Source organism: Crocuta crocuta, unplaced genomic scaffold (assembly GCF_008692635.1).
Source record: "Crocuta crocuta isolate KB4526 unplaced genomic scaffold, BGI_CrCroc_1.0 scaffold151, whole genome shotgun sequence".
Classification (NCBI taxonomy): Eukaryota; Metazoa; Chordata; class Mammalia; order Carnivora; family Hyaenidae; genus Crocuta; species Crocuta crocuta.
Window position 1 is genome coordinate 1,086,351 of NW_027527942.1, and position 25,306 is coordinate 1,111,656.

Here is a 25,306-nt window from a genome sequence, read left to right on the forward strand (position 1 = left end):
AGAGGTATATATTTAGTAAACATTTAGTTACATTATTTTATTTTTGTGAAATGAGAACTGATCGACCAAGCCTTTCAAACAGACCCACCAGACGATAAATACCACCATATGTTTGATTCACAGTACATTTGGGCATAAACACTTCAATTACAGCTTTGTGTTTAGTATCAAAAACCTTTTCTTGTGTGCGTGTGTTTTCTCTACAGATCTCGTGCTCTGGATTACATTTTGAAAGTCGCTTATTACAGATAAAGCCCCTTTCCAGGTACGTTTCCGAGAAACATATGTATTTATGCACACAAAGGTGTGTGCAGATCTATTCACAAACAAACGTCCATATGATGCCTGCGCCGCGCTCCCCTGCACATGCCCACCGAGTGGCGTGCCCGGCCAGCCACGCCGCGCAGCCGGNGTGTATGTGGGGGGAGGCTTTCAGGAAAGAATTTGCAGCAAATTGAATCAAGGAGCCATCATGAGGCCGACTCTTTTATAGCCTATTTTTAGCAGAGGAGAGGGATCTTTTCGGTGCACGTTATTCTGTTAGCAATGGAAATCTGCTCCCTTCCCCAGGCGCGTCCCCGGTGCAGGCGCGGCGACCCGGGCCGGCGTGCTGGGGGCTGCGGGCGGCTGGGGGGNTGCATTTTTCAACTTGGCCCTTTGGGGAGCTGGGGTTTTGGTGGGGGAGGGGAAGGCAGGGAAGGCATTTAGGGTGCCCCATCCCCCCCTTTTCCTCTCGGGCTTCTTTGAAATGCTCACGTGCCTGCCCACCCCCTACCCTTTCCTGATATCGGGGATCCTCACCCTTATTTTGTTGTCCCCGAAAATGTGCACCTCGGCCTTCTCCCCCGCTTCCACCCTTCGTGCATTTACACCCCCTTTTTGTGTGTGTGTGTGTGTGTGTGTNTTATCGTCTTAAGGAGGTTATTTGTTAGAGCCGCTTTGAAGTTGGGTTCAGAAGTGTAGAATTGGCAAAGTTATTGCCAGCTTCCTGGTAAGTTTTGGGTGGCACAAAGTCACATTATTTTCTGACAGTGTAAAGGCCACGTTGTGAGGGTGGTTTCTCGGTAACTTCCTCTTTGCAACCGATGTCATTTTTTTTTTTTTTTAACAGAAGCGGACTTTTTATTCAAGTGAAATTATTAATCTTAAATGGCAGCTCTAGGGAAACCATGCATGTGTTAACATGTTCAGTATTTTTGGAAGTTCTTAATTTGCTGAAAGGGGCATCACTTTGCAGTGGCAACCGAGATTAAATTTAGGTTGTGAAAATGGTGTTTCATGTAAAAATTTCGGTTGAAATGGCTCTTAAAGAATGCTCCTATTACTAAGTTACCTCATTAACAGTCTCTAAAATAATTTGTTGATTACAAACGACAAGTGCTGGAGTCTAGTTAAAAACTGGATTTTCTCAGTGTCTGGAGTTTACTTAAAATATTGGACTATGCAGGCTCTAAGGTGAAGAGTTGTAGTACCTATGTTATTTACAGTTGACTTAGGGAAGTTTACTGTTGGCTTCCTTGTTTTCCAAATAAGAACCTTACGCTGATCGTTAATAAAATATGGTGGGTGAAATGATGGGTTGTTTCTAGTCTGAATTGCTTGCCCCCTTCCCCCCATGTAATTAAGTAATGATTTTTCTCTTCCATTTTTCCCAAAGAGTCCTTTATCAGATTGGATAGTATAAGGCCCTTGTAGTGTTTTTATTATAAATATACTAATTACACATTGACGATACAGCCAACGACTTTTTGGGTTTCTCAGTGTGGTTCATTTTTGTGAAATAAAACCCATGCTACATTGGTGTATGTTGGTAATCCTTATTTCCTGGGAGTGTATGTTCTCACCATTTTAATAAGTTTGTAGTCTAGGGAAATAGGGCAGCTTTGTCTCCATGAAGACAGTGTGTATGTTGGGTTGTATCATGGGAGTTCATGGCAAGCAAGTTTCAGAAATCATCTTTGAGGGTTCTAGAAATAGTTAGCCTTTACCTGTGAAGGAGGAGTGGCAGAAAGAAAATATGCCTACGATTGGTTAGGTGTGAGATTCATGTTTATACTTTTTGCTCTGAAATTGTGGTATTTCTGCCTGTTTGGAATATGATTTTTTTTTTTCCTGTGTTGCTATAATGCATTGTGTGATCTATGTGACCACAACCATTAAATCCACAAATTACTACTTTTTGCTATTGAGTAGTTAGAATGAGACCTATAGGGCAAAACAGTACACTAAATGGAGGATGAAAACCATATGTAAGTGGAAAAAGTTTTCCTTATTGTTACAGAACTTAAATAATGGACTTGTTGATGACTTAAAAATTGTGGCAGAGCTCACTATCAGTTTATAAAATGGTTTTCTTCCATATACCAGCTTTAGTTATTTATTTGGGAAACGTATGTGGTATATGGAATGGCCCCTCGTGAAGGTTGTATTTTTGCCTTGGTTACCTCAAAGAAGTGTTAGACATTGTTTATTAGAACACATACTTTTTACATGTGTCCACAAATTTTTTTTGTTATTCGCGCTCTCAACATCTAATTAAGGTTTATCATTATCATCATACCTGCCTACCTGGAAAATAAGTAACTACTTCCTGAGAGCCTTTCAAGGTAATAAGCAGAAAGGGCAAAAGCTTAATATGAATATAGGGATTACTGATAAAAAGAGATGGAACTAATGAACCTTTGGAACGGCAACTTGTTGAATAAATACATCTGTTCATATCTATAGTGATGGAGTTTAAGTACAACCTTGTTAGCTGAGTAGCTGACAGAGGAGTTCTACGATTTACCCCAACAGTATTACTACAAAGAATTTGACTTGATGCATTTTGAGGAAGTTAGTAGAAATAACTTGTTGGGTTTATTTCATTCCTGTGTCTTTTATATAAGAATTGAGAGGAATGTGAATGACAGTCAGGGGGAGAGAGATGGCAGAAATACTGGCACTGGGGAACTGTATTTTTCTAATATATGTGAATTTGACTTATTTCACAAATAACATTTGTAGTATGTCACTGAAATGCAAAAAAAAGAAACCAGCTAACACCGAGACCTTTATATATCCCCATAGTATCGAGGGGTTAGGACCCAGGGCTGTGTAGTAGAGAATTAGTAAGAGTATGGTCCAGTTTGGAGACCACCATGGTTGTAGCTCCTGTTGTATCACCAACAGAAACTTGAATTTAAAAAAAAACAAACAAACTGATGCTGGAGAGGTTTGCTCTCCAACACCTATGGGATTAGACTCCGTAAGAGTATGAATAATTGCCCTGTTATGAAGAGCCAGAGGAAGGAGACTTTGCTTGGGTTATGCTCTAGGAAAGGTGTGAGGTGCTTTCTGTGTCCTGTATACCTCTGGCTAATCCTATAAAGTCGGTAGTACTGGACTCTGCAGATGATGAAATAGAGAGGTGCAAAGTTAATTCCCTTGTCCGAGGCCACAGAATGATCAGATGATGCATTGGGGTGCAAATTAAGTCCTAGTCTGTGCTCTTTCTAGATGAACGTAGCTGTGCCAAATTTTTCCAGCTGTTTTGTCAGTTTGTCAGTAGATGTCCCAGGAAAAAATTAGTGTTTGTAATCACATTTGTAATTCTATAGTTGTGCATTTCTAGTAACTGGGTTAAGTAATTGCATGGATAAATGAAATTCTTAGGAATCCTACATCATTGTGTTTAACTTTCTAGAACCATTTAATAAAATGCAATCTTCTTGCAAACTGCTGTATTTCCTGCCTTAAGGTGGACAGCAGTGAAGTAGCCTTTCCAAGTACTGCCAGTAGAAAAAAGAAGATATGGTTCCATGCCTAAAATTAAGAAGGAAAAGCAAATAAGGGTATGTCTATCCTCATCCTCAGAGTACGTGTTCCTCAAAACTTGTGGAAGAACGTCATGTTGTCTTTTTGTGTAGCATAGTGGTCCATTGGGGTCCTTGAGGCGAACTGCCTTGGTTCAAACTCTGGCTCCATCTCCTTACTATCTATGAAACCTTAGGGGAGTAAGTGTCTCTTGGGTTGTTTCCTCTTCTGCGTCATGGGGACTGTCCACTTCTCTGAAGTTGAGAAGATTGAGAGAATTGTATGTGTAAGGTGTTGAGATTAGTACTTGACATACAAGTGTCATGGAAATGTAAGCTATTGAAGACGATGTTGGGTTTGGATTTGAAGTTTGCTTCTTTGTATTACATTTTCTTTGTTTTTTATTTTAGTGGGGGCATGCCATAGAAAATATTTGGTAGTTTTGTTTCCTGATAAAATACTTGAAATAAACGTAATGTATTTGCTCTTCAAGTTGTGATTAAACACTTACCTTGAAGAATGAGATTTGATTTTAAAACCAGGAACAGTGTTAAGCTACATTGTGTAGTGACAGTGCTAGTGCTGTTTTGTTGTTGTTGTTGTTTTTTATTTGAGAATGAGGGTGTGTGCATGTGCACCCAAGCTGGGGAGGGGTAGAGGAAGAGAGAGAATCTTAAGCAGTCTCCACACTCAGTGACAGGCAGACTTGGGACTCCATCTCCTGACCCTGGGATCATGACCTGAGCTGAAATCAAGAGCCAGATGTTTGAGTCGCGGAGGTGCCCCCAGTGTTGGGTGTTGGGTCTTTTGCATGACTTTTGTTGCTGTTCTTTTGTTACTTGGGGTTGGACTTTTTAAATCTCCCACCATTTGAAACATTTTCCAACTCTTTAAAAAAAGGAATTTCGTTTTTCAGGGCTGGGTCTGGCAGTACCTAGGATCTCCTTTTTAGATTGGCGTGATGGCTTTAAGTAGATCATTGTTTTCTGCAGCCTTGACCTTTCACCTGTGTTCTTGTTCCATATTTTCAGCTGCTGTCAAGACGATTCTATTTGGAAGTTCTCTTGCTCTGAAATATCTCTTAAGCATTGTCTTATTTTCACTTCCCATTTTTACTATTTTTAATTCAGCAGTGATGTTAACTACTAATAGAATTTATGTGTCAAGACCACACAGCTGCTTTGACAGGGACTTTGACAATCTGAGTGGTTGATACTGTGATTTTAAGTTAGGAAGCCAAGGCTCGCTAGTAAGGGGCACACAGAGGGGTTTAGGCCCAGTGTGATTGTATGCCAGTGTTCTTAGCTAGCAGTCTATGGCGTCACAGTGAATGAATGAAAGACTGAATGAATGGTTTTAGGTCCGGATTATTGCATTAATTTTCTAGTAGTTTTCTCTGATCAGCCTTTCTTCTCCATTCTGTCTTCTGTAACTACTTGGGAGTGTAATTTATTTAAAATACTGGTTTCATCATGTCAGTTCCTTTGCTGGAGAACCCATAATGGCTTCCCTTTGCCAACTGGATAGGGCTCATAAGCTTCAGTTTGGCTTTTAAGGCTCTATTTTACCTATTCAGCTATATTTTCCTATCTTCCCCCAAACTGATTTTGGCCTGCCTATCAGATACTGCAGTTTTGCCACACTCATTACTCTTCCGCTTCTACTCAGGCTCTTCCTTGCCTTTGTCCTTTTTATAGTCTAGTTTCAGTCCACCTTCCCTGAAGCTTTTTCTGGCCATCTTGACTCAGGATATTTCCTTAGTGAGATACTATTTGTGTTTAATGACTATCACAACCTTCGTAATTATTCATTATTTCATACGTTTGTGTCTCTTAGCCCCAACTACAAGTTATATTTCTTGAAGGAAAGGGCCTTTTTTTTCTTCTGGTATTAGCAGAATTTGTGATTTATGTACCATAGCATCTTCATGTTACAATGGATTGTTTCTGCAAGGGCCCATGGTAAAATACGCAGTGATGTGTCCTGTACTACTGTTGATGTGGCAGAAGCTTTTGTTTGAATTAGGCCTTCAAAGTTTAGGTGTACTGTAGCAGCACTTAACTGTTAACTTGAATTTTAATGCTACTAGTGTTGACAAGGAGGAAAAAAAAATCTTAGTCCTGGAATTGTAGTCATGATGTTGGTGAGGAACCTAGTCTAGTTGAGAATCCTGTCACACTCCATTGGCTTTATTTGGTTGTATTTGTGCCAGTTAGAAGGAAACTTAAGATTTTGAACTTTATTTTTTAAATCTGTGTGGCTTTCTTGCTCTTTATTTTCTCTGTAGTGTGCCTAAAATTGTGTTTTTAGCTCTGTGTGACAGCATCTTGACCACATTGGAGTCTCATTTGAGTCATTACTGTGAAGGTATTAACATTTCAGTATAGAGTGTGTTTATTATATAGCGTAAGTGGCTTCAGTCTACCAGAAGAAAGTTATCATAACCGTCTCTTCAGTAGGTTTTTATGCTAAGGTTATGTGCCATGTTAGTTCTTCACAACCTGGGTGATTTCTTCTAATACAACTAATTTGGTATTACATTCTTTGGAATTTTTTAATATTTAAAGTATGAGCTTTTCAGCATGATTTTATTTGTACCAAACAAAATGAGTTGCTTGTCACCCTGCTTTCTAAGAGCTTATATTCTTTAAATTAATACAAACTGCAGAGGTCATGTTGAAAGATCAACAATTAAATTTCAGTAAATACAAAGAGTGTCTGGATTAAAGAAAGATTTATGTGAAATGAACACTTTGAAGAATAAATGAGGAAGAATAGGTAGTGAACGTTTAAACTAAGGAGTTTGCCATCTGTTTTCCTCTTAAGCTATTGTAAGTTTCTTTCATGAGGCAGAACAGAGGAGAACATGGAAAGCAAGGGTCAGAGATGGTCCTTCCAGGATCTTAATAGAATAATTGTTTATCATTTAAAATTGTAGTCTGGACTCTCAAACTTTTATTTTCTTCTTTTTTAATGAGGTGTTAAAAATTTTTAAATACCTTAAAAGTAGTGAATAATTTTTACTTTTTAGGAACTAGGTGTCTGTGTACTTCTTGATAACTAACTTACTTTTTCTGAGTTCAAAGGTGGTATCCGTGGTTTTCTTTTTTTCATTGTGTCCTTTCCAGCACGTTGTGTGATAGGATATTGTAATGAGATAATCAATTGTTAAGTTTATGTTTGCTTTTTTGTTGTTATTTACCCATTGTAATGAGATAATCCATTGTTAAGTTTATGTTTGCTTTTTTGTTGTTATTATGTACCCACTTGAATGGTGGGTCATATTTTAATATGGATTCAGTATTAGGCAAATGAATTTTTATCATTTTTTGCAAAGCCATAGTTACATGGATAAATCATTTAGTTTTTAGAAATGCAACTTAGGTTCATATGAAGTATTATGTAAAGCTAGTTCATCCTTTCGAGCAATACTTGTATAGTCAATTCCTGTCTTAAAATCTGGAGATTCTGTCATTTATGTAATTTTTTGAGCGAGGTCTACGTGGAAAATTTGTTTAATTCAGAGTAAAGGCTAAAAATCTATAGCCTTATATAGAATAATAGAAAGCATTTGGCATTAGCATAAGCAAACCCCTCCAGAGAAGTTACAGTAATAGTATATTTTGTTAGTTACCTTCAACTGCTAATAGAATACAGTTTATGGGTTAGGGAGAGGTGTTTTATGCTTTCCTCTTAATTTGAACAAGCTAATTGGGTAGAGTGTATACTAATTTTGTTCCATTTCTATTTTTCGGCTATCAGATATCATTAACTCACAGTATAAGGCAATTGGGTCATCTGCTTTGGGTTTCTGAAATAAGGTAATGGAAATAGATCATGAATGAATTTCCTTAATGTCTTTTTTTCTGTGTAATTGTTCTTTTATGGGATAGAATTTATCATATATGCGTGGATTTTAAGATGCTATTTGTAGCATAGTTGTAATATAGTTCTTAGGCACCTTTTTTTACTTAAATTTTCTCCCACTAAAGTGATGGGTTTTCTTTAAATCATCTTTCACTGTCTTTTTTAGTAAATCGCGTACCTTTGTGAGATCCTAGACTGAGGTTAGGATTGCAGCCTGTTACTGTGTCAAGGAACTAGTTTTCCTATTCTGTGAAAACTAACATGGCCTCATGGTTGGGGTATTACTTCTTTGACCTTGGCCTTCCTTTTGTCCTGCTAGCAGAGGCTACCAGTTTTAACATCTGGTGAGAGATGTTTTGTGTGAAGTGTTCCTTTACAGATTTGCTTAGAATTAATGTTTAAAACTTTCTTGTTAGTATTTACAGGTTCTCAAAGATAAATTTAAGTGACAAAACAGAGGCAGAGGTTGTCGTAGTCTGCTGCCATCTTAGCTTGCAAAGGGGGAGATGGGTGGTAAAGGAGGACACAGACATGATAGGAGAATTGATGAGTTGTGTGCATTTATGTTTGTTTTGTGTGTTTAGGGAGACTGCAGATAGATACACCAGAGACTAGTAACAGTGATTTTAGGGGGTGAGGTTGGGATCGGGAGACCATGTGGTCAGATGTGGAAGAAGCTTGTATAACCTTTTGGACTGTTAGACTCTTGCTGTTAGTATTACTACCATTTTTTAAAAAAGTATTGATTGTGAAAAATCAAGGCATCCAGTTAAGAATTCTTAATCTTTCTATTTTTTTTCAATTTGGACAGTCAGAAGAAGAGGGAAAATTTAATTTTTCGTGTGCTTTTCAGACAGTTCTTGAAGAGCTGGAATTGTGTATATTTCTTCAAACACTTAATTTCTCAGATTTGTTGGCAAAGTTAGAGATGCTGAGTATGATTAAAAAGTGTTGGTCTGTTCCATGATTGGGTCAGTGGACCACTTGAACTATTTAGTAATAGTGACGTGGTGATTTTCAAGTCTTATCCAAGGTTGATAATTAGAAATTAACTCAGTGCAAGTATTATAGAAAGAGATATTGGTTGAACAGATGTATGTAGGTGTTGTCTGATTTCAAAGGCATTTTGTTGAGGGTTTGGACATCAGGTGAAATTTCTATTTCTCAGTTTAGTAGTTGATTTTTAATAGTTGTGATAGATCTTGGTATAATGGGATTTGTGGAACTGTAGGTTTTGATATTACATGGATCCTGCCACAACTTGGGAATTAAGATGTATGTATAAGTTGGTGTCACTTGTAATTGTTCACTGGCTGCTGAGTTTAAAGGGTCTTCTAGTTGTGCTCCTCATTTTTCAACTTAAGCTGGAAGGTCTCAGAGAAAGGTGGCACCTGTTTTTGTACCTTTAATTCTGCTTCACTGTGACTTGACAGTGTGACCTGCTTCCCTGAGAGCAGTGCCTCTCTTTAGTGATAAGAGAGCTAGGCGGGGTATGTGTCTGATCTTAGGCAGTTAACTCTTAACTGTAGTATGTCACTGTGGCGAAGAGCTCCGTTTCTGAAGCCTGATGTACCTGGTTTCTCACCCCTACTTCTTAGTTGTATGCCTCCGGAAAGTTATGTAATCATTCCATTTGTTTCCACTCTAAAAAATGGAAATCAGGAGTAATTAATACATGTCTCATAGGGCACTTGTGTGGATTCAAATGTGAATCTATGTAAAGCAGTTACCATAGGACGTGACACATGGGAAGTAATTCTCCCTACTATTTGGTGGCTTTGTTAAGTGCAGCAGTAACAGCTGTAGAGAGAGGCAGGAAAGTGACGCTCCCCCTGTAAACATGTCAGGGCTTCCTCTGGGAACTGCAGAGAACTGGATGGCCAGAATTCCCAATTCAGAGGGCTACGACTGCATTTCGCGACTGAGCTTTTGTGGCTCACCCAAAAATGAGAATGTGGGGGGTGCCTGGCTGCCTCAGTTGGAGGAACATATGACTTGATCTAAGGGTCTTGAGTTCCAGCCCTGTGTTGGGTGTGAAGATTACTTAAATAAAAATAAAACTTGAAAAAATAAAAAGAGAATGTGTACTGTGTACCTTTGTTATGCCTCATATATATATATTTTTTTCTTTTTTTAACGTTTATTTTGAGAGAGACAGACAGCATGAGCGGGGGAGGGGTAGAGAATCCAAAGCAGGCTCTGTGCTGTCATTGCAGAGCCGATCGTGGGATCAAGGAATTCTGAGATCATGACCTGAGCTGAAACCAAGAGTTGGATGCTCTACTGACCGAGCCATCCAGGCATCCCTATATGTTGTTTTACAGTAATTTTTAAATATTTTTGGTCACCTCTTGATATTTTAAGAAAGAATAAGTTACTGCTTTTCTTAAAAAAATAGTCTTTTTGCTTTCTGGAATGGACTCTCCACTCCTTTTCTCTGGTCTCTGGGAAATAAAACTCTTCTCTGGCTCCCCAGTGGATGCTGCTTGTATGGGTCAGCAATTTTATTTTATTTATTTTTTTTAATGTTTTATTTATTTCTAGGAGAGGGAGAGAGACAGCGTGAGCAGGGGAGGGTCAGAGAGAGAGGGAGTCACAGACTGAAACAGGCTCCAGGCTCTGAGCTGGCAGTCAGCACAGAGCCCGACGCAGGGCTCGAACCCACGAACTGCGAGATCATGACCTAAGCGAAAATTGGACGCTTAACCGACTAAGCCACCCAGGCGCCCCTGGGTCAGCAGTTTTAAATATGTGTGTTGCAAGTTATGTAGAGTTGGACTTGGACTTTCACTGAGATGTGTATATGACATAACAGGATATTTATATGTGCAAAAATACTGAAGTTTTAAGGAAATAATTGCTTTAATAGCCAGTACAGTCATTTTTTGTAATCTTTCACTTAAAAACATGCTTTTATAAACTTCTGAATTGAAAATTTCATTTACCAAATTTAAAAAATAGTGGCTTAAGTAGTGTAGAGTTATAATTCTCTTAAATTTTATCAGTACTCAAAATTAGAATCAAATCATCATTCTGAATGGTACAGCATAGGTAAGTCACAGTTATTGGTGTTAATTTCTTTAGGTAGTTTTCTGAGGCTCTATTAGGTTTCTGAAGTTCTCATCCCCTAAAGTGTGCATTCAAAGTAAGATACAAGAATAAGGACATTTGATTGCTAATAAATGTGAATATAAGATATTTTTGGAGGAGTAATCTGCCAATAGCTCTGGATTAAGAACCCTGAATGCTTCTCATAAAGAATAGTAACAAAAGAAGAACCGTCATACTAAGATGTTTCTGTTTAATTAGAGAAGAAGTTTGTATAGATTGTCTTCTACTGTTTAAAAACTGACGTTCCACAACATTTTGGCTGAATGAAGTTACACCATCTGATTGAGGATCAAGCTTCTTTCTGTGACACTCTTAAGTTGACATCCTGGCCTGTGACCACTAATCATCTGCTTCTAGCACAGACCTCTTTGTGACTGAGTTATTTGTTGAGTCCTGTCTAAGCCTTCTTTGAGAACAGTTGTGTTTCACCCATTTTTATCCTTAAGCATCTGGTACAATGCTTGACACAGTGATTTCAGTAATACTTTAATATTTGTATTTATAAATGTTTTATAATTCATCAGCAGATTTAAAAAGTTACCAAGGGTGGTGCATTTAAAAGGTAATATTTTTACTTTTCTTTGAGTGTTGTTAAAACAGGCAGGGTATTATGAAGTGAAAAGAACAGAAAATTTACTTTAGAAGCTTTTGTGTTTTTTTACCCTTTGTTTACTTGTCTATAGAAGAGTATTTTTTATTTAAGTAGATAATTTATTCTTTTGTATCCATGGACCCTCTGCTTTTTGAATGTGGGTATGTTTTCTAATTTGGTGCTTCTCTACTTGTTTTGCTACCTTTTTTGGGTCCTATACTCATGAATAACTGCCTGATTTCATCTAGTCTCATTTGCCCTTCTTGCATTTTCCTCTAGATGACTCATGTATGTTCTGTAGTAGATAACTGGTTGGTTCATTTGGTCTGACAAATCAACGTAGAGGAGACTTCCTATAAGTGAGACTGTAGTAACAAGAAAAGTGACTTTTTTTTTTTATCGTAACAGCATACAAATAACTTTTGATAAATATGATTAAATGCACATAGTATAGTTTACACAAATGCATCTATTGTTTTATAGAATACATAGTGGAAACATTCCTATATGCCATTTACTTTGGCATTGTAAAAGATGCTCACTAAATGTGGGTTTCCTTCCCTATTCCATATTATATGGGTTTTTCGTCACACTCAGTGTGAAATCCAAAAGTCCTTCCTTAGCTTGTGAGGAGCCCCCCACCACATAATCTGCTCTGTGACCACCTCAAAAGGCTCATCCTATTTCACATTACCCTTCTTCCCCATGTTCACTGTGCCGGCCATACCAGCTCCACTCCCACTGAACAAGCTTGTTCCTGTCTCAGTGCTTTAATTGCTTTGCTCTCTGCCTCAGGCTTTGCCCTGAGATTGTCATATGGCTAATTCTTTTATGTCATTTAGATTTCAATTCCAGTGCCACCACCTGAGAGGTCCCACTGAAATGCTGCTCACTCCTTAGCCTTTTTCAGTTGCAAGACCCTCGCATTTTCCTCATAACACTTAAACTCTCTCTCTCCCTCTCTCAAATAGGCTTGATCGTTGTTTCTTTTTGTTTGTTTGTTTTATTCACCTCTGGAATTTACACTCCATGAGAACAGGGATGGGTTCTGTCTTGTCACTCCAGGACACAGAACAGGACTGGTAGGTGTTCAGTAAATATTTGAGTGAATTGTTTGCTCAGAAATGCTTTGGTAACCAGCTGATAGCTTTAACTTGTTTCATCTTTATAGTAGAATCTTGGAAATAATTCATTAAAAGTCAGCAGTTAGGGGAGGGTTGAAAGAGGCTTTATTGCATTTACTATTTGGAGTCCAGGGGTATATGTGAGTGCTGGATGCTTTTCTTGGAGGAATTACTACAGATGGTATTTGAATCAATCTGAAAAAAACAGGTTAATGGATAATTGATGAGCAAATTTAAATATGTGCTTCTGTTGTCATAAATGTTAGAATTTGAGCTGTTAACACTTTATTTTTAAGTTAAAATACATATTTCATTCAAGTTACATGATGAGAGCTAGATACTCCAATTTTTGTTTTATACAAGTTAAGGAGATTCTGTAATTTGCTTTTAGTTCCATTTACCTGTGCTATTCTGTTGTGATTAATCTTGGCTAACTTTGGCAAGTTGGTATATGAATTAGAACTCGTAGGTGTAAGAGTAGAAATTGAGTTCAAGTTAGTTTAAGCCGAAAGGAGGGACTCGTTGGCACCAGAATCCCAAAATGGATTGAATGTTGACAGAATGTGTGTGTGTGTGTGTGTGTATGTGTATGAGTGTGTGTGGTTAGTTGGTAGGTTAGTTTCTTTCAGAAGATTAACTTTCTTAACGTGGTGGAAAATGTAACTTGTCAGTGCCAGAGTTTTTATCCTTTGTTTCCCCTGCTCTAGAGTAGGGGCTACCTCTTTATTTCATTTGGAAAGATCTTAAAGTAGTGATGAGTTTGGTTTGGGAAGGTGCCCACCATGGCCAGAGGCCATTTAGAAACTATGGCTGTTTCCAGTAGAGCAGTGGGAATGACACTGGAGTAAACTGGGGAGCTGCTGGCCAGATAGCCTCCTTTCCCCTCCCCCCACCAAAATGTGTATCCGTTTATAGTTGGTTGGGAAGGTTATGCATTTAATCCATGATGGATTGTCACATAAAATTCTCTTTCAACCGAACTGGCATATACTTTGTTGTTCTTGACATTTTAAATACGTACTGTTTTTTAAATTGAGAAGTTGGGATTCCTCATGTGGTAGTAATTGTAATTTTATGTATGCTGTCTATAACTAATACGGGTGTTCAAATGAATTTATCTTAAAATGAGTTACATACTAAGAACATTGATGCTATTTATTTTGGTTTTGTTTTAATGTTATTTCTGCTAATTTAACAGCTAATGGAAGTCTGAAGTTGAGGGCAACTATTAGAAAATTATCAACAGGTTAATTATATGTATTTAGGGGATATTTTAAACCTTGAAGAAGATAACTACCCTTGTCCTAACCAGATATTCAAGTAATTTTAGCATATAGCAAAATTAATGAGTGGCATATTCTGAAGTTATTTTGAGCAATACTTCATCAGTTCACTAAAATAAGAATAGTTAGCCTTGTAGACCAAGCATTTTTGTGAACCCAAGAGATATTAATTTTTGTGGACTCAGTTGCATCACCTTTAGAATGTTGAACTGGGTCTCTGAGGTCTCTTCTGCATCTAATTTTTGACCCTGTGATTGCACATATAATTTAAAAATTAAGTTAGGGACCTGGGTGGTTCAGTCGATTAAGCCTCAGACTTCGGCTCAGAGCATGATCTCGTGGTTTGTGAGTTCGAGACTGGCATTAGGTTCTCAGCTGTCAGTGCAGAGCCTGCTTCTGATCTTCTGCTTCCCTATCTGTCCCTCCCCCACTCATGTGTTCATTCTCTCTCTCTCTCTCTCAAAAATAAATAAAAATTAAGTTCATCTTCAGTCAAGTTAAGTGGGGGAAATACATAGTATTGCTTTTTTTCAAGTTAATATCTGAATTGGTTTTTTCTAAAGAAAACATTTACATTTCTCTGACACCTTCTCAATTTTGAACAGATTTTTCTCGGAGAAAATATTTTTTAGATATCTGGGAAAGAAATGTCTGTTTTTATCCATTAATTAGTGAGTTTAGGTGCATTTGTTACATCCCATTTCACTGTAGTGAAAACTAAAAAGAAATAGCAACAAGCATACTTATGACAGTTTTTCTTTCTTTAATGCCCTTAAATTGTATGATTGCTGAATGTCCTAGTCGATAAATTTTTAGCAGGTTAGGTTTTATCTTTGTGTGCTACACATTTCTGAAGTTGTACTAAATGTATGTCTCTGAAGTAGAATGAGAAAATGCTGTGTTTTGAGTAATTTTTTAACTACTGAAATACATTTCACGTATTGCCCATATTAACTACTAATTGAGAATCTGTGTATGTTAAAAAAAATTTACAGTGGAAATTGGATATGTGAGTGGAGGGCATAAACAAGTTGTCTTTTCTGGAAAAGTTTTGTTTACGTGTAGCATATGGTTTGTAAATTGTAGAGTGGTGAGAACAGAACGAACAGGAAAGGAAAGTAGGGGTCATATCATTAAGTGACTTGTTTGCTCTGTTAAGGGGTTTGGACAGTCTTCTGTGACAGGAAACTTGTGAAGGACTTTAAGGAGAAGAGCAGCATATTTCAGCCCTGGATGATGTTGTGCATGAGCGGTGAGGTGATGGTTTGGGAGGGAAAGGGGCTGAGCTCTGGATGGGAGAAAGTTGAGCTGCTAGTATGACAGGTGAGAATGACACCGTAATTCCGAGACATACATAATTCCGAGAGTGTTGCAAACTAGACCGCATTTCTGAATTCTGAAAGGAAGCATTTGGAAATTCAGGAGAGAGTGATCTAAAGAGAGCTAAGCATCCAAATTGTTTTCTCTCTGGCTTGCTCCTCCTCTTGTGGAGAACCTTGGTATGAAGAAAGGGGGTCTGTGGAGATGGGGAATTAACTTGACAGCCCAAATAGCTAATGGACAAAAGCTGGAGGGCAACACAAGGAGGGGGAAATTGCTGCATGGGAACGGGGAATCCCCCTGTCATCATGACACCTTAACCAAGGGATAGTTAAATTAGATGCTTATTTGAGAATAGTCAGGAAAATGGATTGGTATAGTGTAACTAGTTAGTTCATAGTTTCTAGTGGGTGTAATTTTTATGGCGTTCTAGGTTAATCGGTATGTGATTCATAATCACTTTATAGGTAAAAACTTTTCTAAGGATTTTACATCAATATAAAACTCATTAGAATCTTGGTTTGATAATTTCAGAAAGTTGATCTGAAGTGCTATTTAGTTAATTACAAATACATAAATAGTTGCTTTTCAAAAAATCAGCTATTTTAAAATATTTAGAGTTGCAAAGATAGTACAAAATTGCTGTGTACCCTTCATTCTTAAAATCCTATGTAATAAGATTATATATGGTACATTTAGCAAATGTAAGAAATTAACATTGATATAATATTAAACTAAACTACAGACTTTATTTTGATATTCGCAACTTTTCCCATTAATATATATATTTTTTCTGTTCAGTATCCAATCCAGGATCCTACATTGCATTTAGTTGTTTTGTTAATCTCTGATCTATGACAGTTCATCAGTCTTCCTTGTTTTTCATGACCTTGAAGAATACTGGTTTGTATATTTTTAATGGTGGACTGAAGTTATGGATACTTGGCAGAATAGTGCCACACAGGTGATGTATGTTCCTGTCTCGTATCATTCAAAGGCCCTTGTCTGTTTACATCCAATAATACTGTCACTTACTACTGGTGGTGTTAATCTTTGTCATTTATTTAAGTCATGTCTGGTAGATTTCTTTTACTGTTAAATTACTGTTTTTTCATTTTCCATATTCTTTACATTAGAAGTAAGTCCATAATTTCAATCCTCATTCAGGGTGAGGGACATTTAGTTCCATCTCCCAGGTGTAAATGTATCCAAGAGTTTGTGGACATATGTTAAAGTTACCACAGTAATAAGTATTTTGGGGAGGGCCGCCTGGGTGGCTCAGTTAGTTAAGCCTCTGACTCTTGATTTCAACTCCAGTCATGATCTCCCTGCTCAGCCCACTAAGGAGTCTCTGTTTCCCACTCTGCCCCTCTCCCTGGGTGTGCATGTGCCTGTGCATGACACTCTCTCAAGTAAATAAACTTTAAAAAATTCATAAAAGAATACTTTCGGGAGATACTCTGAGGCTGTGTAGGTTTCTTTAAGGTTTTACCCCGTAATTTTAGCATTCATTAGTGGGATCTTGTTTGCAGCAGTGACTCTTGTGGTGGTCTAATGGGGATTGTCTAGTTCCTTCACGTCTTCTTCATGTATTAATTGAACTTTTTTCCATGCAGATTTGTTCCTTTTTCCTCATTTTTCAGTTATTTATGTTAATTGTGGACTTGTGGATTTTTATTTTGTTCTTGCTCAAGTTGTTCCACATTGGCAACTGGGAGTTCATTCCGGCTCTTGTGCCCTTCTAACATGACCTATCCTTTGTGTTTTGAATCATGTTCTTTCTGATACACAAGATGCTCGACTCTTGCATTTTTCCCTTTCTTAGCCTTGGAATAAGCCACTTCTCCAAGAAGCCCTGGCTTTGTTTTATTAAAATCACAACAACATTTTTTTCTAATGTGGGAAGTAATGTCTTTAAAAATTTTTTTATGTTTATTTTTGAGAGAGAGAGAGCCTGAGCGTAAGGGGGGATGGGGGAAGGGCAGAGAAAGAGGGAGACAATCTGAAGCAGGCTCCAGGCTCTGAGCTGTCAGCACAGAGCCTGACATGGGGCTGGAACTCACAAACTGATGACCTGAGATGCTAACTGACTAGGCCACCCAGACACCCCGGAAGTAATGTCTTTATACATATTTTACAAAATATCCATATTGGCTTGCGATTCTACAACAAAAATTTCTTAAGGCTTCTGAACCCCATATACTCATTTCGCAAACTTCTAAAGGTGTGTACGTGCCAGCATTCTTAGACGCATAAGACAACCTTTGATACCAAGGAGTCTAGATAGATATAAGAAAGATTTCTTCTCACTCCCAGCATACTTTATTGAGTGCTTATTATATGCCAAATACTGTGCACAACTCCACAGGGAATAATAAGAACTCAATCAAGAGTACACAGATTGTTTTTAGAAGCATATGGGAGGGAGCGCTTAACCCACTATTGGGCCAGGTAGAGTATGGAGTGAGTCTTGAAGAATGACTATATCTTAGATAGATGGGAGGTTGAGTGGGGAGGTAGAGGAAGGGAGGAAGGGAAGCCGGTCAATAAGGAGGAATAGCAGTGCAAAGACAACTAGGATTAATAATTTATGAATTAGATCTATAGCTAGATGCTTGACTCTGCGGGGTGGTGGTGGAGGGGATGGAAGGAAGTGGTGGCAGTATTCATATCATGAGAGTCTTGTGGGTAAGCCAAGGCTTTGGAAAGTTGAGGGACCTTTAGAACTTCCAACTTCGAGTTGGAAGGTAATGTAATCAAGCCATCTTGACAGCACCTTGGAGGGTATGTTGACTTTCAAGAGGCTATTGCTATGACAGAGGTGAGAAGTGAAAGTCTTAATTAAGAACTGTGACATTGGTTCTCAGACTTTATGTGGATCACCAGGAGAGCTTATTAACATGTTCTAACATTGCTCAACTCCACCCCCAGAGCTTCTGATTCATTAGATCTGAGTTGGAGCCTGAGAATTTGCATTCCTAGTAGATTCCTAGGTGATACTGATGCTGATATTGCTGGTTTGGAGACCACACTTGGCATTCACTGACTGGGCTGTGATAAAGAGAATGAAGGAAAGTGAATAGGTGGAGGGATTTGAGGAGGTGATCACTACATATTTACACCTCCTGATCTTTTTGTTCACTGCTCATTTGCAATCTTGATCTTAGTCTCTTACATCTTTTAGAGCTGCTGGCTCTTTTGACTAGTGAGGAAAGGGCCAGGATTAGTTTTTGGAAACAAATATGTAGATATAGGTTCTGAATTTTACCAACTGAAAAGTTTTATGCTCACTCCATTACTGGAGATGTGTGTCCTTTCTCTGTCAATGTCCAATTAGAATAGCTGCTGGTTTTACAGTGGTGCTGCATTGTGTATACGCAGGGTGTAGTTTCCAAGATGTTTTAATGTCGGAGAATTGGTTTCTTACAGGTTTTTATTCAGCATATATACATGACTCTTTAGGTTTGGCTCTTTAATGATATTTCATGGAGAAATGTAACTGAAAGGTGAATTTGGTGTTTTTAAAAATAACTATTAATCTGAACATGTCAAAATACTGTTTTTTAAAGCATGAATAGTTGTAAGGTTTAGAGATTTAGCAATTTTTTGGTTGTAGGGTAGATGTAATTATTTTTTAGACTGATGATTATATAAGGCATTAACTTTAGATTTAAAGTCTTTAAGAAAATTCCTGTCCATGAGAGTCGGTCCTTACTGATGTTTGAACATACTGAAGTGAGAAATCCCCATTTTTTTCTCTGTTGATTAATGATCAGTATTCTCTATGAAAATAATAAAATATAAATACCATCACTGCATTAACAACTGAAATAGAGCTTTCATTTTTTTAAAAGGGCATATATAATGTGTATATATGTAAACATGCATTTGAGTTTCAGGGATTCAGTAAGGGAAACTAATAAGGGAAAATAAATTGTTTGGAAGGTCAGAGGACAGAATGATAAAAAGCTAATTGATTAGTTTTAAGATGATTAACTGGTTATGGAGATAGTTGGGCTTATGTTTTTATAGATGTATGTCTTACACGTATACGTCTTTTTCAGGCTTGGACAAAGTAATGCTGAATATTTACTGTTCAGTTGTAATAACTTCAATTCAGGCTATTGATACTTTTTAAAAGTGTTTTAAATTTTCAGTGTTTATTATTTTTGAGAGAAAGAGAGAGAGTGAGCTCAAGTGGAGGGATGGGCAGAGAGAGAGGGAGAAACAGAGTCTGAAGCAGGTTCCAGGCTCCCAGGTGTCCACACAGAGCTGGACGTGGGGCTTGAACTCATGAACTGTGAGATCGTAAGCTGGGCTGAAGTCAGATGCTCAACTACTGAGCCATCCAGGGACCCCTGTATGGATATACCATAATTGAACTGGTTTTCCCAGTTGATGGATACTCAGGTTGTTTCAGTCTGTTGCTGTCACAGTGTTGCAGTGAATCACCTTGGTACATTTATCATTGTGTATGCGTGCAAGGATATCTGATGATAAATCACAAGAAGTGGAACTGCTGGATCAAAGGATGTGTACATTTGCACGTAGGATAACTACTGCCAGACGGACCTCACAGAGGCTGCCCCAGTTTATATACCTGCTCCCAACTCGAGTCTCTTTGCCCACACTCTTGTCAACATAGTGTTGCCAGATGTTTTGCTCTTCCTTAATCTGATGGTAAAGATGGTATTTTAGCATCTTTCTAAAAGTATTTTTTAACTAAACTCCGTGCCCAACCTGGGGCTAGAACTTAACAACCCTGAGGTTAGGAATCGCATACTCCACTGAACCAGCCAGGCTCCCTTATTTTTTTATTTTGATTGAGGTTGAGTAATTTGAGTCATTTCTTCTGTTGAACTATTTTTTTTTAATGTTTTTTATTTATTTCTAGGAGAGAGAGAGAGAGAGAGAGACAGCGTGAGCAGGGGAGGGTCAGAGAGAGAGGGAGTCACAGACTGAAACAGGCTCCAGGCTCTGAGCTGGCAGTCAGCACAGAGCCCGACGCGGGGCTCGAACCCACGAACTGCGAGATCATGACCTAAGCAAAAGTCGGACGCTTAACCGACTAAGCCACCCAGGCGCCCCTCTGTTGAACTATTTTTGGATTCTTCTACCATTTTTTTTATTGTGGCATAAGCGACATAAGGTAAGGCACATACAATAAAAAAGTTTGTTTTAACATTTATTTATTTTTGAGAGAGAGAGTGCACGCGAACTGGGGAGGGACAGAGAGAGAGGGAGTCACAGAATCCAAAGCCGGCTCCAGGCTCTGAGCTGTCAGCAGAGCCCCACGCAGGGCTCAAACTCACAAACTGGGAGATCATGATCTGAGCCAAAGTTGGATACTTAACCAACTGAGCCACCCAGGCACCCCAAGTATATACATTTTAAATGTGTAACTCTGTAAACTTTCTTTTAGTTGAAGTATAATACTTTCAATAGAAAGAACAGATTTTAAGTGTACAGTTTTGGTGAGTTTTGACAGCTTTATATGATAATATAATTCATCCCGGTAAAGATTTAGAGCATTTCTATCACCTGGAAAGAAGTTCCTTCAGGCCCCCACGCCCCCTTCACTCAGTATTCCCTTCTCCCCACTTGAGGTAATCACTTTTATGATTTCTCTTACCATAAATTGGTCATGTCCATGAATTTGTATTGGGGTATACATGCATGTCGTACCATGACGATGAAGATATCAAACATTTCCTGCCACTCGGCAGACATCTTTGTCCTCTCTTCCAGTCTGTTTCCCACCAAAAGGAACCAATCTGTTGACTTGTAGTCACCATACAGAATAGTTTAGTAAAGCTGTGCGCATCATATCTGCGTGTCGAGCAGTAGGGTTTTTTTTTTTTTTAACCTATTGCTATGTATATGGATATAACACTATTATTTTTTGTGGAAGAACCGACGTTTGGGTTTTTCACCTTTGGGCTGTTTTGAATAAAATGGCAGTTAATATTCTTGTGTATGTGTTTTGGAAGATCTGAATACCTGCATCTTTCTGGTATATTAGAAATAGAATTGATGGGATATAAGGTATAGGTATATGTCTCTTTAATTTTAGTAGATACTGAAAAACCATTCCCCAAAGTGATTGTATGAATCTCTACTTCCAGTAGTTGTGTTCGAGACTTGTAATGACTCTGTATTTTTGCTATCACTTCATATCTGTTAGTCCTTTTAAGTTTTAGCCATTCTGGTGGGAGTATAGTGGCATGTCATTGTGGTTATAGTTTGACTTTTCTTGGTGACAAATCATGTTGAGTTTACTGTTGATCCACATTCTTTAACTGGGTGAGGGGTCTTAGAATGATTTGTAGGAGCTTTCTTTTTTTATGTTTATTTTGAGAGAGAGAGAGAGCGAGCCCTCGTGCATGTGTGAAAGCAGAGTAGAGAAAGCAGAGTAGAGACATTGTGGGGGATGGAGAGAGAATCCCAAGCAGGCTCTGCACCAGCAGCGCAGAGCCTGATGCAGGGCTTGAACTCAGGAACCATGAGATCCTGACCTTAGCTGAAACCTATAGTTGGATGCTGAACTGACTGGACCACCGAGGAATTTTTTTAAAAAATATATTGTGATATGCCTATTGTGATAAGAGTTTGCTGTTTTGTTTTTTTTAAGGTTTTATTTTAAAGTAATCCCTATATCCAACGTGGGGCTCTAATCTGTAACCCCAAGATCAGGAGTTGCATGCTCTACTGACTGAGCCAGCCAGGTGCCCCACAGATGTTTATTGATTTGCAATGTGTTTTTTGATGTCCTGGGCTAAAATTCAAACAAGTGGACTTTATTATTTTTTATGTTTATTTATTTTGAGAGAGAGCATGTGTACACACTAGCAGGGAATGGGCAGAAAGAGAGAGAGGGAGGGAGAGAGAAAATCCCAAGCAGGTTCTGAGGTGTCACCACAGAGCCTGATGTGGTGGTGTTCAGTCTTTATGAACTGAGATTGTAACTTGAGCTGAAATCAAGATTCAGACACTGACTGAGACACCCAGGTGCCCCAAAATAAGCATACTTTAAAGAAAAATTTTTGATCAAGATTTTCATGGTTTCCAAATTGTTTTTGAGTTTTGTGGTGTGCTTTGAAAGGTCTTGCGTGTTCATTCTGAGGTTACCATATTTCAGTGACTCTAATGTGCCACCAAATGTAAGATATTCTGTTACTCTGTATACTCCCAAAATATGGGAAAAATATTGTTAAACTGACACCGATTTTTTTTTTTTAACCATTCAGCATCTTTATCTTAAACTTGGAGCTTTAGTTTTTTCTATCACATACTACCAGATAAATGAGTAGGGAAATATAGATGAAATAAATTGGTTAAAGTATTCCCTCTAATTTTTCGCATTTTGAATAGGACTTCTGGGTCACTTTTTGACTTAGTGTGTTTTTCTATTATCTTCTTTGCCTGAAGAATGTTAGTGGGGAACCTTTTTTTTTAAAGTTTTTATATAAATTAGTTAACCTACAGTGTAATATTAATTTCAGGTGTGCAATATAGTGAGTGATTTAACACATCTGTATGGCACCTGGCACCGGTGCTCATCATAGCAAGTGCCCTCTGTAATCCCCATCACCTATTTTACACATCTCCCCACCCACCTCCCTTTTGGTCACTATCAGTTTATTCTCTGTAGTTAAGGTCTGTTTCTTGGTTTGCCTCTCTCTCATTTTTCCTTATTTATCTGCTCATTTGTTCTGTTTCTTAAATTCTGCATATGAGTGAAATTATACAGTATTTATCTTTCTCTGATTTATCTTGCTTAGCATAGTACTCGATCCATATCATTGCACATGGCAAGATTTCATTTGTTTTTTATGGCTAATAAGCTGAATAATACTCCATGGTGTGTGTGTGTTTGTGTGTGTGTGTGTGTGTGTATACATGCATGTGTAAAATTTAGTTCCAAAGAGGGGAAAATAGAGGCGACTGGGTGGCTCAGTTGGTTAAGCATTGGACTCTTGGTTTGGCTCAGGTTATGATTTCAAGGTTGTTGAGTTCTAGCCCCACATTCGGGCCCTGGGCTGACGATGTGGAGCCTGCTTGGGATCTGCTCCCTGCTCGCACTCCTCTGCTCCCCCTCTGCCACTTCTCCCCTTCCCAGCTTGTGCTGTCTCTCTCAAAACAAACAAACCAAAAAAACCCAAGAAACAAAAATCCTTAAAAAGAGAAGGGAAAATAAACTGCTATATGTTGCTGAACTGTTGACTCTCTTTTGGATATTCATGGCCATGCCCAGTGGAGCTTGGGGGAATCAATCTGGTGCTGATGGTCGTTTTACAATAATTATCTCTTATGAAAGTTTATGCATGCTTACTACTGAATCCAAAGTCTTTGACTTTTATTTTATTAATTGAAAATGGAATTAACCCAACATGTTCATAAGGTACATGTGAAGTGGATACAGGAGGTAATGTTTGCCCACTGCTTGTAGATATTTCTCTCCAGCAAGGGTTTTGGGGAAAAGAAAACCTTAAAGGGTACATAGACTAGCGAAAATAACCACATGAAAAGTGAGAAAGGCAGGAACTGGTTTTGGGTTATCGAGATAATAGGAAGGAAGAACAGAAAAACAGCAAAGCATAACTTAGAATATAGCAAATGGAAAATTATGGTGTTAAATAAACATTTATCAAAGTAAAAAAAATACCTAGATGGGTTTGTGTGTATGTATGTATGTAAGATTTTTGTTTAACTGTCTTAAATTGTTTATTTGGTACTTAATTATATACATGTATAATTTTAAGGATTCTAGAATGTTGTAGACTTTAGACTTGTTTGACTTCAGACTCTTGAGTTGTAAATAAAACCCAGTACTTGAGAGGTAATGAAAAAGGAGAGTTTATTGGAAAGTATCTCATGAAATTTCGTGCAGGGACAGAGCCTGGAATTAGAGACTCCGTGGGAAATAGGGACTCAGTGGAGTCTGTGCTGGACGTTGTTTCATTCTCCTTTCTCTCTGGAGACCACATAATCATCACCTGGTCCACAGATCCTTAAACAAGGCTTCCAGCAACTTTTTAATTAAAAAAAAAATTTTTTCATGATTTTACTTCATTTTTGAGAGAGAGAGACACACACACAAACAGAGTGCAAGTGGAGAAGGGGCAGAGAGAGGGAGACACGGAATCTGAAACAGGCTGCATGCTCTGAGTTGTCAGCGCAGAGCCCCACGTGGGGCTTGAACTCAGGACTGTGAGATCATGACCTGAGCTGAAGTCGGACACTCAATGAACTGAGCCACCCAGGTGCCCTGTAACTTTTTAATTTACGTGTTATTTGTCTAAGCCCCTCAGAAAAGCACTGTTTTTGTTCCTCCCCTCTTCATATTTTTTTAAATCTTTCTCAGGTTAAGTAATGTACTCAGGATCACATGCAAATATGGCTCTCTAGCCAGCTCTTAACCACTACTTCATATTATTGAGTTACGTTAGATCTAAACTGTGAGGTTAGACATGTGAACCCATGGGGTAATATCAATGACTTTGACCACTGATAAAGAGATAAACATGCTAACTTTTACAGAAACAAAATATTGAGTTCTTATGAAGATATGTAACTTGTGTCTTTGCAACTCAGCAGTACAGGCAGCTGAGTTTGTGGCAGCATAGTTTGTAAAAGCATGAATGGACATCATCAATCTGTGCCAAGCCCTCTACCCCAAGGTGGCTGCACGAGTGTTAATTGCTTTGCGAGGACTTTCTTGGTATCTCAGGAGCTGATACTTTTTCTTAATATTTACCACTGATTATAATTCTGTATTTACCTGGGTGACTTTTTCTTTTCTCCTTTTCCTACTAGAATGTTAAGGACTAATGTACCTTTGTGCTTGGAAGGGGTGTTATAAACGCGTATTTTAAGAAAGAGAGTGGATGTAAGAATTCATGCTGCTAAGATGTGATGAGAATTTTATGTCCTCATGTTTTCAAGAAGTTATTTTGATCAGACTTGTCATTTATATGTGTGTAAATTATATATATTGACTTTATATAGTTTTTCTTAATAAATCATGCAATTCTCATAACAGTATTGAACGTGCTCTATTTTAAAATAGAGGGTCCTTAATTTTCATAAATTGGTGCTCTAAATTGTACTGTGAGTGGTAAATTACTTACCATTTTAGAGGGAATCTTTTTAGCATTAGAGAATTGATATAATTTCAAGAAGCTTGTTCATTCAGTTTTGGAAGTGAGCTGTTT

General features: G+C 38.1%; 1 protein-coding gene across 2 annotated transcripts in view; it reads left to right on the top strand.

Annotated features, from left to right (window-relative positions):
• Positions 1-228: 228 nt before the first annotated feature.
• Positions 229-25,306, top strand: part of TBL1XR1 (TBL1X/Y related 1) — a 174,730-nt gene continuing 149,652 nt past the window's right edge. Inside the window, exon 1 of one of the 2 annotated variants that reach the window (XM_077752367.1) lies at positions 229-265. The gene's annotated coding sequence lies outside the window, so the exon portion shown is untranslated. The remainder of the gene's footprint in view (positions 266-25,306) is intronic. The other variant, XM_077752365.1, reaches the window with a different exon arrangement.